The sequence below is a fragment of the Mercenaria mercenaria genome, chromosome 6 (genome assembly GCF_021730395.1).
Source record: "Mercenaria mercenaria strain notata chromosome 6, MADL_Memer_1, whole genome shotgun sequence".
Taxonomy (NCBI): domain Eukaryota; kingdom Metazoa; phylum Mollusca; class Bivalvia; order Venerida; family Veneridae; genus Mercenaria; species Mercenaria mercenaria.
The window spans coordinates 89,062,577-89,084,099 of record NC_069366.1 but is presented as its reverse complement, the minus strand read 5'-3'; the positions used below and the strand labels follow the sequence as shown (position 1 = coordinate 89,084,099).

Genomic DNA, 21,523 nt, shown 5'->3' with positions numbered 1-21,523 from the left:
AAAGAAGGAAATAAAAACTATTTGATAATCAGTAATTATAAGGGATAACATGCCTAACACTGGTAAAGAAAAAGATCAGTAAATGAGTATAAATGTACGGTTTACTGTCCTATATTGCCTGTTTGTTTTGAGACAGATTGTGGATCAAAGCATGCTGTGATAGAAATGATGTTGTCAGGATTTGAGATGAAGACATGTAGGAATGATATGGTGACAGTGTGCTCAGCAACAGTCTCCTCTCTACACACATTTCTCTATAGATACGGTATGTTCATGTGTTCATATTCTTTGTTCCTTAGAACATTAGGAAAGTCATACCATTACTTTGTGTTAACCCTTACCCTGCTAAATTTCTATAATGAACTTGTCCATCTTTAAATTTGAACAGTAAAATTAACTGTTTAAACAGATGCTTACCAAAAAGATACTGACTGAATGGTGGAAAGTGCAGATCTTGATAAGACATCATGGATATGCAGGCTGATCAAGATCTACACTGGTCACAAAGGCAGAATCAATCGTGTCTAGCATGATAAAGGTTAAGAGACTAGATATTTCCGGACTAGTAACAGTGTGGAAACACAGGGACATAAGATTTAGGGAAGCATGACAATTGTTTCTGCCAGATTATGTTAAATTTTAAATACTTATACTGTAAGAAAGAAGTAATAATTCTTTATTTGCATGTTACATACCCCATTGAAAATGAGGATTTATATTGTCATTCAGTGCCTTCTATCACTCAGCCCCACATGTTAGTCAGTCCCTGAATCAGTAAACCATTTACTTGTAGTTTCTGATCAATAACTGAATAATGTTTAAGACTAGAGTGATCAGACTATTATTTAATCAAATGATTATCTGTTGTCAGTAGATGACTGCTGTTGTTTCAGGTCAGGTTATCAGAGGTATCTGTGACCTTTAAACTGAAAACTGTTTTCAGTAAATAACCAGAAATCTTGGGCCTACAATCACCAAATTTGATATGAATTATAGTGATGTGATTGTTTACTGTCAGTAGACCAAGGGCCTGCATGCCTAGTGTCATGATCACTGCATCCTTGAGACTGAAAACCATTTTCAGTCAGTCACAGGAGAAATCTATGACCAGTGCTGTTTTTGGGTTCTTAATTTCATTAATCATTGTCACATTGACCCTGAGACTGAAAGTAGTTTGCAGTCTATGTCTGGTAAATATACAGGTGCCAGTCTTTGTAAGATAATTGTTTATGGTCAGTTTATCACCCAAAGGCATATTATTTTAGGGGTCAGTATGTTAAATTTCTATGACAGCAAATAGTTTCTGAACAATAATTCTGGGATATGTTGGGGCTAATGCCTAATGCCTTCAAACTTATAAGATGATTGGCTTTTGTCAGTAAACCCTTAATGTTTCGGAAAAATCGGTATGTCAAAGGTCAAGGCCATGACAATTTTGACCATTGAATAACTATAGGTCACTTGACCCTAAGGCCTGTGATCATAAGACTTCACAAAACAAGTGACAGAAGCCTGCAGTCAGTAGATGCCATAACTTTTTAGGGGCCAGCATTTCAAAGGTCAAGGTCAAAATGGCACTGAAGCTTAAAATTGTTTTCAAACAATAGCTAGTATATGTCTGGACCTTAATGGTCTAGTTGTATAATTGATTGTTTGTTGTCATATTACCCCTATTGTTTTTGGGGGTCATTAGCATAAAGGATAAGGTCACATTATACCAGTACTTTAGCCTGAAAATTATGATACCAGTTATCTTTGACAGGCTATCTTGTTAGTTATAACAAATAGAACAACTTTGAACATCAGTTGTGAATAGTACACAGAATGAAATGGAAATTTGGACAACTGAGTGATTAATTTGTATTAATACATATGTTACTGTATATAGTAACAAAAATGAATGTGTTTTCAACAGGTTATTGCTTTCACGCACTGATTATCACTTATCGGCCCGGGCCGAAAACTCATAATCATAATCCGCCCGGTGAACACGTGCGCGTGAAACCAATAGCTACATAAAACGTCATCATAGACGTCATAATGGTCTGTCACTGGTCTACACGTTAAACCGCTGTTTATCGCAGAATATAGATTAGTAATAAAACAGGACATGCACATATTTGCTTTGGAGCCAGAGTTCCGAGTTTCAACAGTGTTCGAGTATGCGTTGTAAAACAGCATGATTCTCACCAATTTCGACGAAGTAGGCCTAACGGGTTTCTTCTCAGTGAAAATGCTATGAATGCTTTTCATAAACATAGATCTAGCTAGATCTAGATCTATCTAGCTATTGTTAATAAAATTGCAGTTTTTTTGTTGTTTTTAGCTCACCTGAGCAATGCTCAGGTGAGTTTTTCTGATCGCTCGATGTCCGGGTTCGTGATCTCGTCGTCTTTACTCTGGCGTCTGTCTCTGTCGTCTGTCGTCCTCGTCGTCAACATTATAGCTTGTGGTAGCGATAGAAGGTGTACTTTTTCAATTAATCTTCAGAAGATTGATCAGATGATAACCTAGAAATTAGCCGATTCAGAAAATGTATCTCGGTCAAGAACTGGTCCTAGGTAAATCACAGAAAATCCTTGTGTATGCGATAGAGCCTGTTATTTTTCATTTATCCCATGAATATTATCAAGAATAATTAACTTTGATGAAATTAAGGCCGAGTTCGAAATGGTCACTTTGGGTAAACACTGTCACATACATTCAAAATCAAAAGAAAACCCTTGTTATGCATAGAGGAATTTTTTCCAGTTAATCTTCTTATATTGCATGTAATATAACCTTGATGAAATCTATAAGACCGAGTTCGAAAATGGGCATCTGGGTCAAAAACTAGGTCATTAGGTCAAATCAAAGAAAAACCTTGTGTATGCGATAGAGGCTGTATTTTTCAATTCTTCTTCATGAATATTGGTCAGAATGATAACCTTGATGAAATCTAGGCCGAGTTCGAAAATGGGTCATCTCGGGTCAAAAACTAGGTCACTAGGTCAAATCAAAGAAAAACCTTGTGTATGCGATAGAGGCTGTATTTTTCAATTGATCTTCATGAATTTTGGTCAGAATGATTGCCTTGATGAAATCTAGGCCGGTTCGAAAATGGGTCATCTCGGGTCAAAAACTAGGTCACTAGGTCAAATCAAAGAAAAACCTTGTGTATGCGATAGAGGCGGTATTTTTCAATTGATCTTCATGAATTTTGGTCAGAATGATTACGTTGATGAAATCTAGGCCGAGTTCGAAAATGGGTCATCTGGGATCAAAAACTAGGTCACTAGGTCATATCACGTAAAAACCTTGTGTATGCGATAGAGGCTGTATTTTTCAATTGATCTTCATGAATTTTGGTCAGAATGATTGCCTTGATGAAATTTAGACCAAGTTCGAAAATGGGTCATCTGGGGTCAAAAACTAGGTCACTAGGTCAAATCAAAGAAAAACCTTGTGTATGCAATAGAGGCTGTATTTTTCAACTGATCTTCATGAAATTTAGCCAGAATGATTACCTTGATAAAATCTAGGCTGTTTTCGAAAATGGGTCATCTGGGGTCAAAAACTAGGTCACTAGGTCAAATCGAAGAAAAACATTGTGTATGCAATAGAGGATGTATTTTTCAATTGATCTTCATGAAATTTGGTCAGAGTGATTGCCTTGATGAAAACTAGGTTGGTTTTGAATATGGGTTATCTGAGGTCAAAAACTAGGTCACTAGGTCAAATTAAAGAAAAATCTTGTGTATGCGATAGAGACTGTTTTTTTCAGTTGATATTTATAAAATTTGGTCAGGTTGATTGCCTTAATGAAATCTAGGTCGAATTTGAATATGGGTCATCTGAGGTCAAAAACTAGGTCACTTGGTCAAATCAAAGAAAAAACTTCTGTATGTGATAGAGGCTGTATTTTTCAGTTGATCTTCATGAATTTTGGTCAGAATGATTGCCTTGATAAAATCAAGGTCGAGTTTGAACATGGGTCATCTAGGGTCAAAAACTAGGTCATATCTAAGAAAATGCTTGTTTTATCCCAAGGGACCAATTTTTTGGTCCAATCTTAATGAAAATTGGTCAGAATATTTGTTTCCATGAAATCACTAGGTCAAACATGTTTTACACTGTAATGGAGTGTTTCTTAGGTGAGCGACCTAGGGCCATCTTGGCCCTCTTGTTTTCATGAACTGGCTCGAAGTAGATCTATGTGTTGTTCCACATTTTTAGAATGGCGATTTGATGAGTTTGATAGATATAGTCTACATTACGAATTTACTTTTAGCTCCTGACCGACAAGAAATTCTGTCTAAATGTTCAAGAGTAAGTTTACTGTAGTAAACTCACTTATGACCCCAAATTGCTTCCGGCTACGAACAAACACAATTTTTGAGACAAGAGTAGCCTACCCCAAACTATTTAGCCATTGAAATCTAGCGACAGGAGTTGTAATTCTACCTTCCTTGAGTAGTGCAACAAAACATATGTATTAAAGACATTAATACACGCAAGAGCCGGGCCCGGGGAGGTGATAATGGGCCCGAAATTCATAAGGGCCCCCTCCCGGGCCATTATTCATTTCCGGGCCGATTATCACCCCCCGCCCGACTCTGTGTGTATTAACCTCTAAATAAAGAAAATAAAATCGGTAAAGCTTTTGTCCCTCAAATCAGAAATTAAAAAATTGCCCCCACGATTACCAGTCTGCAGTAATCTAGGTCACAGTTGGTTTGGAAACATCTGTCTCCAGTAAACCTTCACTTATAAAGAACTCGGATAAAAGGAACACTCAGTTATAAGGAACAGTTTTCAATTCCCCAATCAAATTTCCCTTTTCTTTTTCAATGTAAAATCCTCGTTATAGGAAACTGGGTTATAAGGAACACTTTTTCCAGTTCCAAGTATGAAATTCAATGGAAAACACCTTGGTTATAAGCGAACAGACGTAAAGAATAAAAATAATAGAAAACTGGAAATAAACAGCAGAATAGCTGATGAAGTCAGAGTAACACCAGCACTTTCCCCGCGCTTTCTTCAACATGAATAAACAAAAATTTAAATTTCATTTCTATGATATTCAGGATACGATAAATAAAAATATATATTTAATTTTCATTAAAATTGACCAAATACTAGAAGATGTAGACTTTACTCCAGAATTATGTACTAGAGCTACATGTATTGGGGTATTTCATGTTATCCTATCCTAAACAATTTGCTAATTACCATGATTAACAAGGGCAGACAGTCGATTTTCCCAAAATTTTCCAACTGAAATATAAAGCAGGTGCAAAATGGACAGTAGGAAACTAGGGTATAATTTACACTTTAAATCTTTTAGTAATGGCGCCGTTGTCTAGTCGCAATACACTGTATGTAAAATGCCCTACTTTTGAACCTTAATGGGTAGTCTAATTTAACATTTTTTAAATACAAATTTGAACAGTTATTTTATATTTGTATTGCCTGTTAAAATAACATGCAGTCAAGCAAGGTAAGGCGAGTAACTGCAGCATATCTTATTATAGTCATAATGAAGCGCTGTCTAAATAAGAAGATAGAAATAACCAACAGAAAACCAAAAAAAAACACAAAATACGGTCATTCTTACTGACGTACATTTTGGCTTAGGGTTTAATGCCGTGTTTCAACAGTATCTCAGCTATGTACATGAAGACCTTACTATCTCTACAGGAGAGGATTTCTACTCGACTCGTAAAGATTCTCACATAAAGATTCATGGTCGGTCCGGAGTATGAGAGTGAGCCCTTTTTATACGTTAGTCAAATAGTGTTCGCTATACAAATTGTGTTCGTTAATTGATTGGTTGGTTGGAGAGAACTCTTCCAGGTTGGAGGAAGTTGAAAATGACTGCCTAGTTTTTTACTTACCAGTTACTCGGAAATATGTTCAAGTTCAAGGTTTGATTCATTAAGAATTAAATATTGAAACTTTGATTGCTCGTTTTTTTAATGTTTGTGTGAATGTTGCTTTAAAACTAATTTTTTAAATCTTCATAATCTTCAGCATAAATATCTTTTCCAGTCTGAAGTGCTCAAGGTGAGCTATTGTGGCTGGTCCATTGCCCAAGCAAATCTGTCAACCATTTCCTTGTTTAACCACTCCTAGAGGCACAGTTGTGATACAAATTTTATAAAACTTAAGAATGTTTGTCTTGATGATCTCCTAGTCAAATTAGAAAGTGGGGCCCATGGGGGTCAAAAACAAGGTCAGAGGGGCAGTCAAAGGAAAAATCTTGTCAACACTCTAATAGTCTGCCAGTTTAATTTAAACCCCAATGAGAATTTCATAATGTGTGTCGTGATGCCCTATGGGTCAAATTCAAATCTTGGCGATGCGGGGTCATACACTAGGTCACCCGATTAAATCAAAGGAACACTTTTAACTTTCTAGAGGTCACATTTATGACCTGATATTTCATGAAAGTTCTTCAAATGTTTACTTGATGATCACTAGTCTAGTAGTATTTTTGAATCTGGGTTGTGGGGTCAAAACTAGGTCGCATTCTAAAATCAACATAAAAGCTTGTTAATATGTAGGGGCCACATTTAAGATCCTATCTTCATAAAATTTTTGGTCAGAATTTTTTAATCCGATAATCTCTTCCTTAATCTGGGTCATGTGGTGTCAATACTAGGTCACCTGATCAGATCAAAGGGAAAAGCTTATTAACAGTCCAGAGATATGGGCCCAGTTATTCAAATGAGTCTTCCAGGGTCATCAGACCCTCTTATTTTAAGTTTTTAGCTAAGTAAAAGTGTATATTCCCTTTCAACAAAAAGTGTTCTTTTAAAAAGAAAAGAACTTGTTTTTTTATATTAAACAATATTTCAGTTTTAACCAAATTTAAGGTAAGCTTTTGTGATCGCCCACTTGGTTAGAATGTTAACCTTAATAACATCTTGGACGAGTTTGATATTGGGTCATCTGGGGTCAAAAACCAGGTCAACAAGATCTTCATGAAAATTGGTTAGAAGTTCACCTTGATGATATCTAGGTCAAGTTTGAAACTGGGTCACGTGCCGTCAAAAACTAGGTCAGTAGTTCAGATAATAGAAAACCTTGTGACCTTCTCTAAGGCCATATTTTCATGGGAATCTGTATGAAGTTGGTCTGAATGTTCATCTTGATATATCTAGGTCAAGTTTGAAAGTGGATCACATGCCATCAAAAACTAGGTCAGTAGGTCAAATAATAGAAAAACCTTGTGACCACTCTAAAGACCATATTTTTCATGGGATCTAGGTCAAGTTCGAAACAGGGTCATGTGCGGTCAAAAACTAGGTCAGTAGGTCTAAAAAAGAAAAAACCTTGTGACCTCTCTAGGGGCCATACTTGTGAATGGATCTCCATAAAATGGTCGGAATGTTTATCTTGATGATGTCTGGGTCAAGTTCGAAAGTGGGTCACAGTGCTTTAAAAGTAGGTCAGTTTTTTTTATGGGATCTGATAAAAGTTGGTCTGAATGTTTATCTTGATGATATATAGGCCCAAGTTTGAAACTTGGTCAACTGCGATCAAAAACTAGGTCAGTAGGTCTTGAATGAAAAACCTTGTGACTTCTCTGAGGCGATACCCGTGAATGGATCCTACTTGCAAATCAAGACAACGAATATTGAGAGTACACAGGTTTAAAGCACTGATATTTTCCCCAATTAAATTTATTGTGAGATACTGGTTCATTTTCTGCAAATAAAAATTTTGCAATTTATGCTTTCCAGATAACCCATTTCACAGGTTTTCGGACTGAACCTACCCAAACAAAAAAAAAATCAAAACTTATATACCAACAAACTCGAGCATATACTCATCATATAACATGTGTCTATTAAAAATATTTTAAAGAAAAAAAATGAGTTATGGCCCTTTTAATGGTTACTCACATCACAAATGTATCAATATTAATAGTAAACCAAAACAGTATTCAAGTATTTAAAATTTCTTGACCAATCTTCCAAATATAAAGCCTTCAAAAACTACACTTGCACAATTGAAATATTAAAACAGCAAAACCATACTAAATCAATGATTTCATACTTTTGTAAGTGACAAATAGAATTGATGGGTCCATAGTGCAAAGATAATAAACCATAACGGAATTTTAGGAAATGTACAGTTCATCTCCCCTATTGTGAGATTGCAATTTTTAAGTACTAAATCCAGAACTCAAATTTACACTGAATTAAATATGACAATGGCAATGAGAAAAATTCAATATGCAAGAACCAATAAATCTGAATTGATGATAACAAGATAATCTTCTCCTCTTATAATTTTTACGAACTCATATTGAATACATACAATTCTTTGATCTAAGTACTGTATCTAGTAGAACTAGAATTTTTCAAGCCAAAAGTGCACAATATTTATTTGATTGGACAAAAATCTTACACCAATTTAAAAAAATGACTGAGCTCCTTGTCATAGACAAAGTTACAACCCAGAAAGGGATCTAACATGACCTTAGGGACCTCTATTAATGAAACCTCGACCTTTGAATAAGAAACCTGCATCTTACTCCAAACACTGATTCACTGTGGCAAACTGCTATGCCCTGACAAGACCTTTACATGAACTTAAACCCTAAATGTACCTTGACCTTCAAGAATAAAATGAAGACTGATCCATGCATGTCAATGTTGCAGTTTTGTGACCAACAATTCCCTATTGAATACCCTTTAAGTGTGACCGTAACCTTTTGAATTAGGGCCACAGAGCTTGTGCACTAATATGCTAATAATGGATCTGTCCAAATAAATATAAATACTGCTCGCTGCATGAACAATCCTCTCCAAAATCACCCACATGAAATAAGATAGGACAGAAGACCATCAGCAAATAACCAATGATATTTTTTAAAACCAGAAAACTGTTCAAGCCTAACACAACATGACCCCTGCACTTATCAGAAAAAAAATTACTTTATTGCCAAATCACTCTGAAGAAAATCTAGAAAAAACCATCTGAACAACAATTACAAGTCTACAAAAGCAAAACTCTATTTAAACATTCTTTTAAAATTAGTTTACGCTTCTCTCCTTGGCATTGTGGTTCGTTTTTTGGACCTTTAACCAACAGTGGCGCTGAAAACTGATACATGCACTCTCAACAAGCGACACATGATTTTGCATGTTTTGCTCTACAAAAAAGGTATACGGTAGTAAATAAATTTATAATATGTTTCTTTACAAAATTAGGAAATCTTTCTAGAGCTGTATCGTCATTAATTCATAAAATATTGGTGCAAGAGTTATGCCTCCTTGTGCCAATATTGAGTGGGTGATGTTTTTCTATCAAGTTTTTAATCAAATCCATTAGTAATAACTATAAAAGAGTGAAAATGCATCAAAACTTAACCATAATTCGAAGTAAAAGGGGGAAATAATACTTTAACAAGACTGTGGCTGGCAGCAGTTACTCCAATATTCAACAGCCTATGTCAATTGAATGATACAAAAGTCAACAATAGCTATCCGTAAGACAGCGCGCTCGACTTAATTCTCATTTGTGCATTAGACTCTGAATTAGAGCTTAGCCAGTAAAGAAAAAAATTCCAAGTTAAAAGAGACATAAATCTTTTCAAAAATTCAAATCAAAGTAATGGTGATTGTTCCAGGTGTCCATAACAGAAAAACATCTTTTACCTAGTGATTACACGAGACAAATATATATGACCAATTTTCAGTAAGATTGGAAAAAAACAAAAACATTTTCTTTGATTTGACCTATTGACCTATTTTTTAATAACCCATTGACTTGGATAAGATCTTGTTCCAAAACTTCATGAAAACAAACACTGACCAAAATTTATAAGACAAAGAATAAAAAATGTAGCCTCCTACTTGCCTCTTTGATTTGACCCTAAGACCTCGTATCTTCAGACCCAATGATCTATATGTCCAGAAAAAAATTTCATAACAACAAAGGGAAGAAATTAAAAATAAATCTTAATCCCCTGAAAAAATATCTAAGTCCAAAGGACAGGAACAACAAAGGGAAAAAATTTAACCAAAAAGAAAAAATCAAAGGCCTGAAGGGCCTGAGTCGGCTAATGATTGATAGTCTACCAGTTTCAGTTTGTTTTTAGTTTTTTTTCTTAAAATTTCATAACACAGCTCGATATTTACCCAAAATATTATATCCGGATACGATTACACTTTTCTCCAGTTTCAACAATATATTTTACAAATTGTGATGATACGAAGACATTTAGCAGCAATTGGCAGTATCTGACATTGAAGTTTACGGTTAAATTACCTCTTATTTAAATCTTTTCATAAAAAAGTTGTTTCGTTTCGTGAAAGCAGCCAAACATAGACGATCTACTTTCGATTTCAAAAACTACAAGAAAATACAATTTAATGTTTCGCCGATTTGTTTATTTCTCGAAAAATAAGAATTAAAATCATTTTTAATATCAGTAGTAACTAAACAAACCAGTAAGAGCTTCTTCTTCCGATAATTTATCCATTTACTGACTGCAAAATTCAACCCACGCAAAGTTTATAGAAATCATATGATGCGTGTTTATGTTCAATGTGGGAGAATTAAGGCTGATCGGCTATGTTACCTAATGCATCCAGACGATTCAAATTTTGTTTTTAAAAAAGCATTGTGTGCGTTTCTGTAATTTTATATACGTTTTTATACACTTAGAAATTATTAGACATGCGTATTTGCATTATTTCTATACGTAATTTACGCTAATACGCATCTTATCTGGAGCCCTGTGGAACTATTTTTTGTCTTTCGCTGGATGTTACCCAAGCTTTGTAAGCCTGCGCAATTCTTAAAATGCACATTTATGCTTAATGAGTTACATTCGAGTATTGCACAATTACAAGTCATAAATATGACAGATTACATCGTATATTGGTCATAGCAAAGGCAATTGACACAACTTAACTTCATTCATGCAGTGAACTGTTTGAAGTTTGAGAAATCTAATGGAACTACATCCCTTCACGTGTTATTCGGTCCATTTAGAGAATCGCTGAACAGCAAGGACTCGTCAAAAGGCTTTCAGCCTTTAGCCGACTCAAAAATCTTACATGGTATCATAATGTCAAAATACACCTAAAAATTGGAGGTACCATCCATGTTGTACCACAGAAAAGGGGTCTCGGCTTTCCCTACCACCAATAATAAAAAAAGTTGCTAAATAAGCTATTTATAGTGACATAAAAGGGAAGTCATTAAAAAAAAATTATTGTAAGTGAACAAAAGAAGGATCTTCCAAATAAAAACAAGAGCACTGCAATGCAGAGCAATATACACACAAAACAATGTCATATGACCTTTGACCACTAAGTGTGACCTTGACTTTTTTAGTGAGCTATCTAAAACATGCACTCTGCACGTTGTTTCAATGAGTCTGGTTTCTTTGAAATCCTTCAAGGGGTTCAAGACTTACAGAGCGGAAGGGAAATTGCTAACCAACAGACAGACCAGACAGACGGACAAAGAGGCGATAACATAATACGTCCCTTTGGGCGTATAAGAAAGAATCAAGATCTTATGGTGACACAAGATGTGTGCAAGTTTGGTCAAAACCAAATCACAAATGAAGCTGCTATTGTGCAGACAAGGTCAAAATAGCTAATTCTGGCCCCATCAGGGGCAATAACTCTTCAACCCATAATGAAATGTGGCAAGTTCAAGAAAGGAACCAATACCTTATGGAGACACAAGTTGTGTGCAAGTTTGGTTATTTGTTTGTTTGTTTTGGGTTTAACGCCGTTTTTCAACAGTATTTCAGTTATGTAACAGCGGGCAGTTAACCTAACCAGTGTTCCTGGATTCTGTACCAGTACAAACCTGTTCTACGCAAGTAACTGCCAACTTCCACACATGAATTATCAGAGGTGGAGGATGAATGATTTCAGACACAATGTCTTTTATCAAATCGTCACTGAGAACATATGCCCCGCCCGAGGATCGAACTCGCGACCCCGCGATCCGTAGACCAACACTCTCCCTACTAAGCTAAGCAGGCAGGCTCAAGTTTGGTTAAAATCAAATCAAAAATGAAGCTGCTACTGTGCAGACATGGTCAAAATAGCTGATTTTGACCCTTTCAGGGGCCATAACTCTGGAACCCATTATGGGATCTGGCCGGTTCAAGAAAGGAACCAAGATCTTATGGTGACATAAGTTTTGTGCAAGTTTTATTAAATTCAAATCATAAATGAAGCTGCTATTGTGCAGCCAAGGTTAAAATGGCAAATTCTGGCACTTTCAGGGGCCATCACACTGGAACCAACAATGGCATCTGGCCAGTTCAAGAAAGGAACCAAGATCCTATGGTGATACAAGTTGTGTGCAAGTTTGGTTAAAACAAGTGAATGAAGTATTGCCATGCAATACAAAGTCCCCTACTGGAAGGCACCTAATTGTCTCTACTGTAGTATTACATAATGAACTAATATCTGTCAATAATGTATAAAAATATTGTACTATATATACAATATAATATAACAAAGCACTTGGATTAAAATTTGCATATATAAAAATGTACAGTTGTTTTCATTTGGATTTTTTTTGGCCGATTATACAAAAAGTTATCATAAAAGTTATTTATAGTAACAACAAAGTGAAATTAACCCTAAAAAAAAAAAAAAAATCTATATAATATAAGTCCACGAGAAACTCTTTACCAGGTAGAGATAGATCACTATACACCTAAAAATTGGATGTACAATGCATGTTGTACCACAGAAAAGTGGTCTTGATTTTTTTCCTACGGCCAGTAATAAAAAAGTTAATCTATTTATAGCAACAACAAAGCAGCGTAATTCTAAATAAAAGTGTGCCTCATGGTGGTGAACAGTTGTGCCAAGTTATATAAAAAAAATCCCTCCATGCATGAAGAAGAAACGCTCCGGACAAAGTCATTCTTGAATTTGACCTTTGACCTCTAACTATGACCTTGACCTTAGACCTAGGGCCAGGGCTTTGTGCACAACACATTGTCTCATCCAGGGGAATGTTTGTGCCAACTGATATTTAAATCCTGTTTTGCATAACAAAGTTATAGACCGAACAGGAAAAAAATCCTATTGACCTTTGATCTCAAAGCGTGACCTTGACCTTTGAGCTAAGGGCCTGAAAGTTGTGCACGACACATCATCTTATTATGAGGTACAATTGTGCCAATTGATATTAAAATCCCTTCATGGATGGGAGAGTTATGGACTGGACAGGAAAAAAAGCCCTGTTGACATTTGACATCCAATTGTGACCTTGACCTTTAAGCTAGGGGTGTGGGTTTTATGCATGACACATTGTCTCATCAAGGGGTACATTTGTGCCAAGTAATATTAAAATCCCTTCATGGATGTTAAGAGTTATGGACCCGACAGGAAACAGACCCTGTTCATGCCATGTTAACATCTGACTGCTAAGTGTGACCTTGACCATTGAGCTAGGGGTCTGAAAGTTCTGCATGACACATCGTCTTTTTATGAGGTACAATTGTGCCAAGTGATATTAAACTCCCTTCATGGATGGGAAGAGTTATGGACCTGACAGGCAAAAAAGCCATGTTGACATTTGACCTCCAATTGTGACTTTGACCTTTAAGCTAGGGGTCCGGGTTTTGCATATGACATGTTGTCTTATCACAGGGAACATTTGTGCCAAGTAATATTAAAATCCCTTCATGGATAAAAGAGTTATGGACCGGACACGAAATTGCGGATGGACAGAATGACAGAATGACCAAAAATCGCATTCCTATAGTCCCCGAAACTGGTTTTCAACCAGTAGGGGACTAGTGAAATAATAAATGAAGCTGCTTTTGTGAAGACAACGTCAAAATAGCTAATTCTGGCCCTTTCAGGGGCCATAACTCTGGAACCTTTCTGGTATTTCAAGTTTTGTGCAAGTTTGGTTAAATTAAAATCATAAATGAAACCACTATCGTGCAGACAAGAAATTGTTGACGCACGCATGCACGCAAATTCTGGTCCTTTAAGGGGCAATAACTCTAGAACCCATGATGGGATCTGGCCAGTTTTCAAAAGGACCATATCATGCCAATACATGTTTTGTACAAGTTTGATCAAATTGCTTGCAAAATGTGGTCTCTATAGTGTTCCCAAGAAATTGTGAATGGACAGACAGACGACTGGCCATCACAAAAGTTTACACTGTATGTGGCAGGTGAGCTAAAAAAGCACAATTTTGTAAAAATGCAAAGTAGAGTTATTGAACCTTTGCACTGCATGTCATATCATGACAGTGAACAAGTGTATGAAGTTTCAATCCATTCCCATTAGTGAGTACTGATTTATTACAGTAAATATGTGTGTAAAGTTTCAATCCATTCCCACAAGTGGTTACTGAGATACCAGCTTACATACAAAAACTTAACCACATCGGGATGCGGACAACACACACTGGTGAGTCCAATAGCTCTACTATTCTTTGATGTGGTGATAAGGTGAAACAACTGTTTTAAGATTGAATCAAATCCATTTAATAATAACTGAGCTAGAGTGAAAGTGCATCAAAACTTTAATCTGAAATTCTAAGTCAAAAGGGGGGAATAATTCATGAAAAATTGGTGCAGGAGTAATGGCCCTTGTGCCATCTCATGTGGGTGATGATGTTGAACAAACGTTTCCAGTTTGAATCAAATCCATTCAGTAATATAGAGTGAAAGTGCATCAAAAGTTTAACCTGAAATTCTATGAAGAAAGGGGCATAATTCATGAAAAAATTGGACCAAAGTTATGAACCTTGAGTCATATGAGTTGGGTGATGATGTGGAAGAAATATTTCAAGTCTGAATCAAATCTATTTAGTCATAACTGAGATAGAGAGAGAGTGCAGCAAAACTTTTAACCCAAAATTTCATTTAAAAAGGTGGCATAATTCATGAACAAGAGCTGTCCGTAAGACAGCCAAGCTCGACTATTCGAAATATTGTCACAGAAGCAGGAAATTATTACCCAAAATGTTAAATATCAAAAGAGTTTTAAGTTCGAAACGGGACATAATTTGACCAAAATGCATATCAGAGTTATGGGACTTGATGCTATCAACTAGTTTAATAACCCCAAAGAAACATGTTAAGTTTCAATTCCATATCTGCATTAGTTTTGGAGATAGTAACTTGCATGTAAAACTTTAACCAGAATTTTCTAAGTCCAAAAGGGGGCATAATTTGCTCAAAATACATGTTAAGAGTTATGGAACTTGACCCAGTGAGGTTGGTAACTGACCTAGAAAAAGAATAAATAAGTTTCAAAGCTATATGCCTTTTGGTAATAGCTGTATGTACTTGCACGCAAAACTTTAACCAGGATTTTCTAAGTCCTAAAAGGGGCATAATTTGCCCAAAATACATGTCAGAGTTTATGGGACTTGATTCTATCAACTAGTTTTATAACCCCGAAGACACATGTGAAGTTTCAATTTAATATCTGCATTAGTTTTGGAGATAGTAACTTGCATGTAAAACTTTAACCAGGATTTTCTAAGTCCAAAAGGGGGCATTATTTGCTCAAAATACATGTCAGAGTTATGGGACTTGACCCAGTGAGGTAGGTAATTGATCTAGAAAAAGAAAAAATAAGTTTCAAATCAATATGCCTTTTAGTAATAGCTGTATGTACTTGCACGCAAAACTTTAACCAGGATTTTCTAAGTCCAAAAGGGGGCATAATTTGCTCAAAATACATGTCAGAGTTATGGGACTTGACCCAGTGTGGTAGGTAATTGATCTAGAAAAAGAAAAAATAAGTTTCAAATCAATATGCCTTTTAGTAATAGCTGTATGTACTTGCACGCAAAACTTTAACCAGAATTTTCTAAGTCCAAAAGGGGGCATAATTTGGCCAAAATACATGTCAGAGTTATGGGACTTGACCCAGTGAGGTAGGTAATTGATCTAGAAAAAGAAAAAATAAGTTTCAAATCTATATGCCTTTTAGTGATAGCTGTATGTACTTGCACGCAGAACTTTAACCAAAATTTTCTAAGTACAAAAGGGGGCATAATTTTGCCAAAATGAAGGTCAGAGTTATGGGACTTGGTGCTATCAACTAGTTTTATAACCTCGAAGACACATGTGAAGTTTCAATTCAATATCTGCATTAGTTTTGGAGATAGTAACTTGCATGTAAAACTTTAACCAGAATTTTCTAAGTCCAAAAGGGGGCATAATTTGCTCAAAATACATGTTAGAGTTATGGAACTTGACCCAGTGAGGTTGGTAATTGACCTAGAAAAAGAATAAATAAGTTTCCAAGCTGTATGCCTTTAAATGATAGCTGTATGTACTTGCATGCAAAAACTTAACCAAGGTGTGACGCCGACGCCAGGGTGAGTAGAATAGCTAGACTATTCTTCGAATAGTCGAGCTAAAAATTGGTGCCAGAGTTTTGCATCTTGTGTCATATGATGTGGTTGATGATGTGGAACAACTTTTTTAAATTTGAATTAAATCTGTAGTGTGATAACTCGAAGACAGTGAAAGTGCACCAAAACTTAAACCTGAAATTCTAAATAAAAAGGGGGGATAAATCATGAAATATTGGTGTGTTATGCCAGATGATGTGGGTGTTGGTGAGAAATAACTATTTTAAATTTAAAGCAATTCCATCAAGTAATTAGAAAGATAAGGTGAAAAAAGAGAAAGTGTAAAAGAAACTTTAACCAATGTCACCCGGGGGCGTGGAAAAACGCCAAGGCCGACACTGACAGCGGGGTGAGTAGGATAGCTCTCCTTATACTCCCTATAGCTGAGCTATAAATTAAGGATTCTCCTTCCGCTATATCCAACCAGCCTGAAACTGCTGCTTGATTACATATTTAGTACTATTGTACAAATACAGGGGCTGTCATATTTGTAGAAGCTCATTTTTAAAATATCAAATAGAAGAAAAACAAATATATCTAGGAAATTGGTGCATTTCGATTGTTTAAACTTAGCTATAATTTTAGACTGAAAAAAAAAATTGTAAAGACATTAGACTTTTTTTACATACCATCTCTAGAAAAGCATACAGGTTCTGTCCAAACTTATCTACATGTACTCACTTGAACAATGAAAATTTTCTTGGCTTTCACTGAGGTAATTGTTCTGGTTCCCCTTCTGACAGCTGTTGTAAAGTTCACCACTGTGAGAGTCAACTGGAATGATGGCAGACATCAGAACAAACTTGGGTTACAAAGAAGGTGTAGATCACCAATCATAGACTGGTCAGCCTGAAATAGATTGTTTATTGTTCTTGACATTGCTTAGATATAGTACTAGAGATTAATCAATGACACAAATAATCCTACCTTGCATTTATGTATAAACCTGTATGAGGAAGAATGAAATACCTTTACAGTTAAAAAGTTAGTGTTTAGTCATTTCATTCTATTGTCCATTTTCACAGTAAATGAGTTTTTCATGGTTTTATATACAATGTGCGATATGGTAGAAATAACATTAGTTTAAACATATTTTATTTCAGTAATACATGAACATTTACAGAACAATTAATTAAGGAATTGGACAGAAAGCTGTATCAGCTTACGGTTGTCCTCTCCTTCTAAATAACATTGTACATGTATCAAAATTTAAGCTTAAAAAGAAAATCTGAATTTATTTTATTACGCTTTTATTATATTTTCTTATGTCATGCAATATGCATATATTTGACAACTTCTTTTGCATTGACATATGTTCTTCCAGTAATAAGCAAGTTATTGTAACGTTTTAGTGCCACACAAATCCCGTCAGTGAAAAGCTAGCTCATCACCAAAGGTGATTTACTGTGCTTATATACTGTCATTTAACTCCAATGACAACCGACAGGTTTACAAATTTGCATATTAATGGAATTACTTCCCTTTATGCATTCAGTAATCGTTACATTACTTTCCCCTCCGAGAAATCTCGTCCCGAGATTTGGCCTAGGAAATACATGGGTAAGGCAACTCCAGTCCGGCAGTTGACTTCATCCCACCGCTGCCACCGTTTGTAACGTTTTAGTGCCACACAAATCCCGTCAGTGAAAAGCTAGCTCATCACCAAAGGTGATTTACTGTGCTTATATACTGTCATTTAACTCCAATGACAACCGACAGGTTTACAAATTTGCATATTAATGGAATTACTTCCCTTTATGCATTCAGTAATCGTTACATTATAATTGGCGATTAAATATCTATCAATGACTTGATTGGTAGAACTATCTGCAGCGCGAAGTACATGGAACTTAAGAAAATCTTAAACAAGAGCACGTGTACGTAAGACAGCCAATGCTCGACTATTCGAACTGTTGTCCCAGAAGCAGAAATATTACCCTTGAATGTCGAGATATCTAGACTTTTAAACAAATATCTGCATTATAGTTTTGGAGATAGTAAGTGGCATTTAAAATTTAAACAGGATTTTCTAAGCACAAAAGTAGGCATAATTTGACCAAAATGCATGTCAGACTTACAGGACTTGATGCTATCAACTAGTTTTATAACCCTAACGACACATGTGAAATTTCAATTCAATGTCTGCATCAGTTTTGGAGACAGTTAAATTTGCAGGACTTTCTATGTCCAAAAGTGGACAAAATTTGACCAAAATACAAACAATTCAGAGATATGTGACTTGACCCAGTATGGTTGGAAATTGACCTAGGAAAAGTAAAATAAAACGTTTCAAAGCTTTATACGCTATTATTGTTAATAGCTAGATATACTAGCACGCAAAACTTTAATCAGGAGTTTTAAATGGGGCATAATTTGGTCAAAATGCAGGTCAGAGTTAAGGGACTTGATGCTATCACCTAGTTTTATAACCCAGAAGACACATGAGAAGTTTCAATTCAATATAAGCATTAGTTTTGGAGATAGTAACTTGCATGTAAAACTTTAACCAGGATTTTTTAAGTCCAAAAGGGGGCATAATTTGGCCAAATAACATGTCAGTTTTATGAGACCATGACCTTATATACGGATGTTGGTAATTGACATAGAAAAAGAAAAAATAAGTAAAAAAAAAAAGTACAAAAATATGCCTTTAAATGATAGCCATATATACTTGCATGCAGGTGAGACACTGATGCCAATGCCAGGGCGAGTAGAATAACTAAGACTCTTCTTTGAACAGTTAAGCTAACAAGAGCTGTCCGTAAGAGTCAGCACGCTCAAATTTTCTCAGTGCTTGACTCAAAATTAGAGCTTTGCCAGTAAAAACTTTAAACAAACATTCTAAGTTAAAAAGTGGCATAACTCTGACAACTTTCAAACAAAGTTATGGGTATAGTTTCTTCAAGTGTTCACTGTTGATAGTTAATAACTATTTATTAACTATACTAAGTTTCAAGTCAATAGCTTTAACAAAAAATAAATTAAGTCAAAAAGGGGCATAACTCCATCAAAATTCAAATCAGAGTTGTGGGCATTGTTTCCACTGGTGAAGACTTTGATAGTAGTTAACTATTTCAAGTTTCAAGTCAATAGCTTTGATAGTAACGGAGACTTGACTTTATCAAAAACTTTTAACCGAAAATTTTAAGTTAAAAAGGGGTATAACCCTGTCAAAATTTATGTAAGAGTTATGGCGAATGTTTCTCCTGGTTTACACTTTGATAGTAGGTAACTATTCCAAGTTTCAAGTAAATAGCCTTGATATTACCACAGATATTTGACCTTATCAAAATCTTTAACCGAAAATTCTAAGTTAAAAGGGGCATAACTCTGTCAAAATTCAAATCAGAGTTATGGGGATTGTTTCTCCTGGTGTAGACTTTGATAGAAAATAACTCTTTCAAGTTTCAAGTCAATAACTTCTATAGTAAAAGAGATATTGACTTAATCAAAAACTTTAACCGAAAATTCTAAGTTAAAAGGGGCATAACTCTGTCAAAATTCATATCAGAGTTATAGGGATTGTTTCTCCTGGTGTAGACTTTGATAGTAAATAACTAATTTAAGTTTCAAGTCAATATCTTTGATAGTAACAGAGATATTTGACTTTATCAAAAACTTTAACCAACGGCGACGCCCATGCCAACACCGGGGCGAGTGCAATAGCTCTACTTCTTCTTTGCAAAGTCAAGCTAAAAATCCTCTATACCTGTAAAAGTTATGGCCCTGACAATATCTTACATTACTTTTGACTCCTAAATTTGACCTTGACTTTCAGTAAGTATTTATGCGAAATAATATGAAGACTGCTCCATGCATGTCAATGTTACAGTTTGGACATGCTGTATTCCCTTGGTCCCCAAAATCTGACCATATGGCCATACCAAATTGATATGTCGTTCGTCGGAACTACCGCATCAATAATTTCATTCCCGAGAAAAAAAAATAACAAGAGCTGTCCATAAGACAGCCAAGCTCGACTATTCGAAATATTGTCCCAGAAGCAGGAAAATATTACCCAAAAAGGTTAAATATCAAAAGAGTTTTAAGTTCAAAAGGGGGCATAATTTGACCAAAATGCATATCAGTTATGGGACTTGCTGCTATCAACTAGTTTTATAACCCCAAAGGCACATGTGAAGTTTCAATTCAATATCTTCATTAGTTTTGGAGATAGAAACTCACATGTAAAACTTTAACCAGAATTTTCAAAGTCCAAAAGGGGGCATAATTTGCCCAAAATACATGCCAGAGTTATGGGACTTGACCCAGTGAGATTGGTAATTGATCTAGAAAAAGAAAAAATAAGTTTCAAATCTATATGCCTTTTAGTAATTGCCGTATCTACTTGCACGCAAAACTTTAACCAGGATTTTCTAAGTCCAAAAAGGGGAATAATTTGCTCAAAATACATGTAAGAGTTATGGGATTTGATCCAGTGAGGTTAGTAATTGATCTAGAAAAAGAAAAAATAAGTTTCAAATCTGTATGCCTTTTAGAAATAGCTGTATGTACTAGCTTGCACGCAAAACTTTAACCAGGATTTTCTAAGTCCAAAAGGGGGGCATAATTTGGCCAAAATGAAGGTCAGAGTTATGAGACTTGCTGCTATCAACTAGTTTTATAACCCCGAGACACATGTGAAGTTTCAAATCAATATCTGCATTAGTTTTGAAGGTAATAACTTGCATGTAAAACATTAACCAAAATTTTCTAAGTCTAAAAGGGGGCATAATTTGCTCAAAATACATGTCAGAGTTATGGGACTTGACCTGTGAGGTTGGTAATTGATCTAGAAAAAGAAAAAATAAGTTTCAAATCTATATGCCTTTTAGAAATAGCTGTATGTACTTGCACGCAAAACTTTAACCAGAATTTTCTAAGTCCCAAAGGGGTCATAGTTTGGCCAAAATGAAGGTCAGAGTTATGGGACTTACTGCTATCAACTAGTTTTATAACCCCGAAGACACATGTGAAGTTTCAAATCAATATCTGTATTAGTTTTGGAGATAGTAACTTGCATGTAAAACTTTAACCAAAATTTTCTAAGTCCAAAAGGGGGCATAATTTACTCAAAATACATGTCAGAGTTATGGGACTTGACCGAGAGAGGTTGGTAATTGACCTAGAAAAAGAAAAAATAAGTTTCAAA

At 35.4% G+C, this 21,523-nt stretch overlaps 1 protein-coding gene across 4 annotated transcripts in view; it reads left to right on the top strand.

Annotated features, from left to right (window-relative positions):
* The window catches only part of LOC123560143 (uncharacterized), a 121,148-nt gene that overhangs the window by 17,170 nt on the left and 82,455 nt on the right, over positions 1–21,523 (top strand). For 2 of the 4 annotated variants that reach the window (XR_008371496.1, XR_008371495.1), the window contains exon 8: positions 137–2,306. The exons of the other annotated variants lie outside the window; for them this stretch is intronic. The gene's annotated coding sequence lies outside the window, so the exon portion shown is untranslated. Of the gene's footprint in view, positions 1–136; positions 2,307–21,523 lie in introns of those variants that run through there. 4 annotated transcript variants of the gene reach the window in all.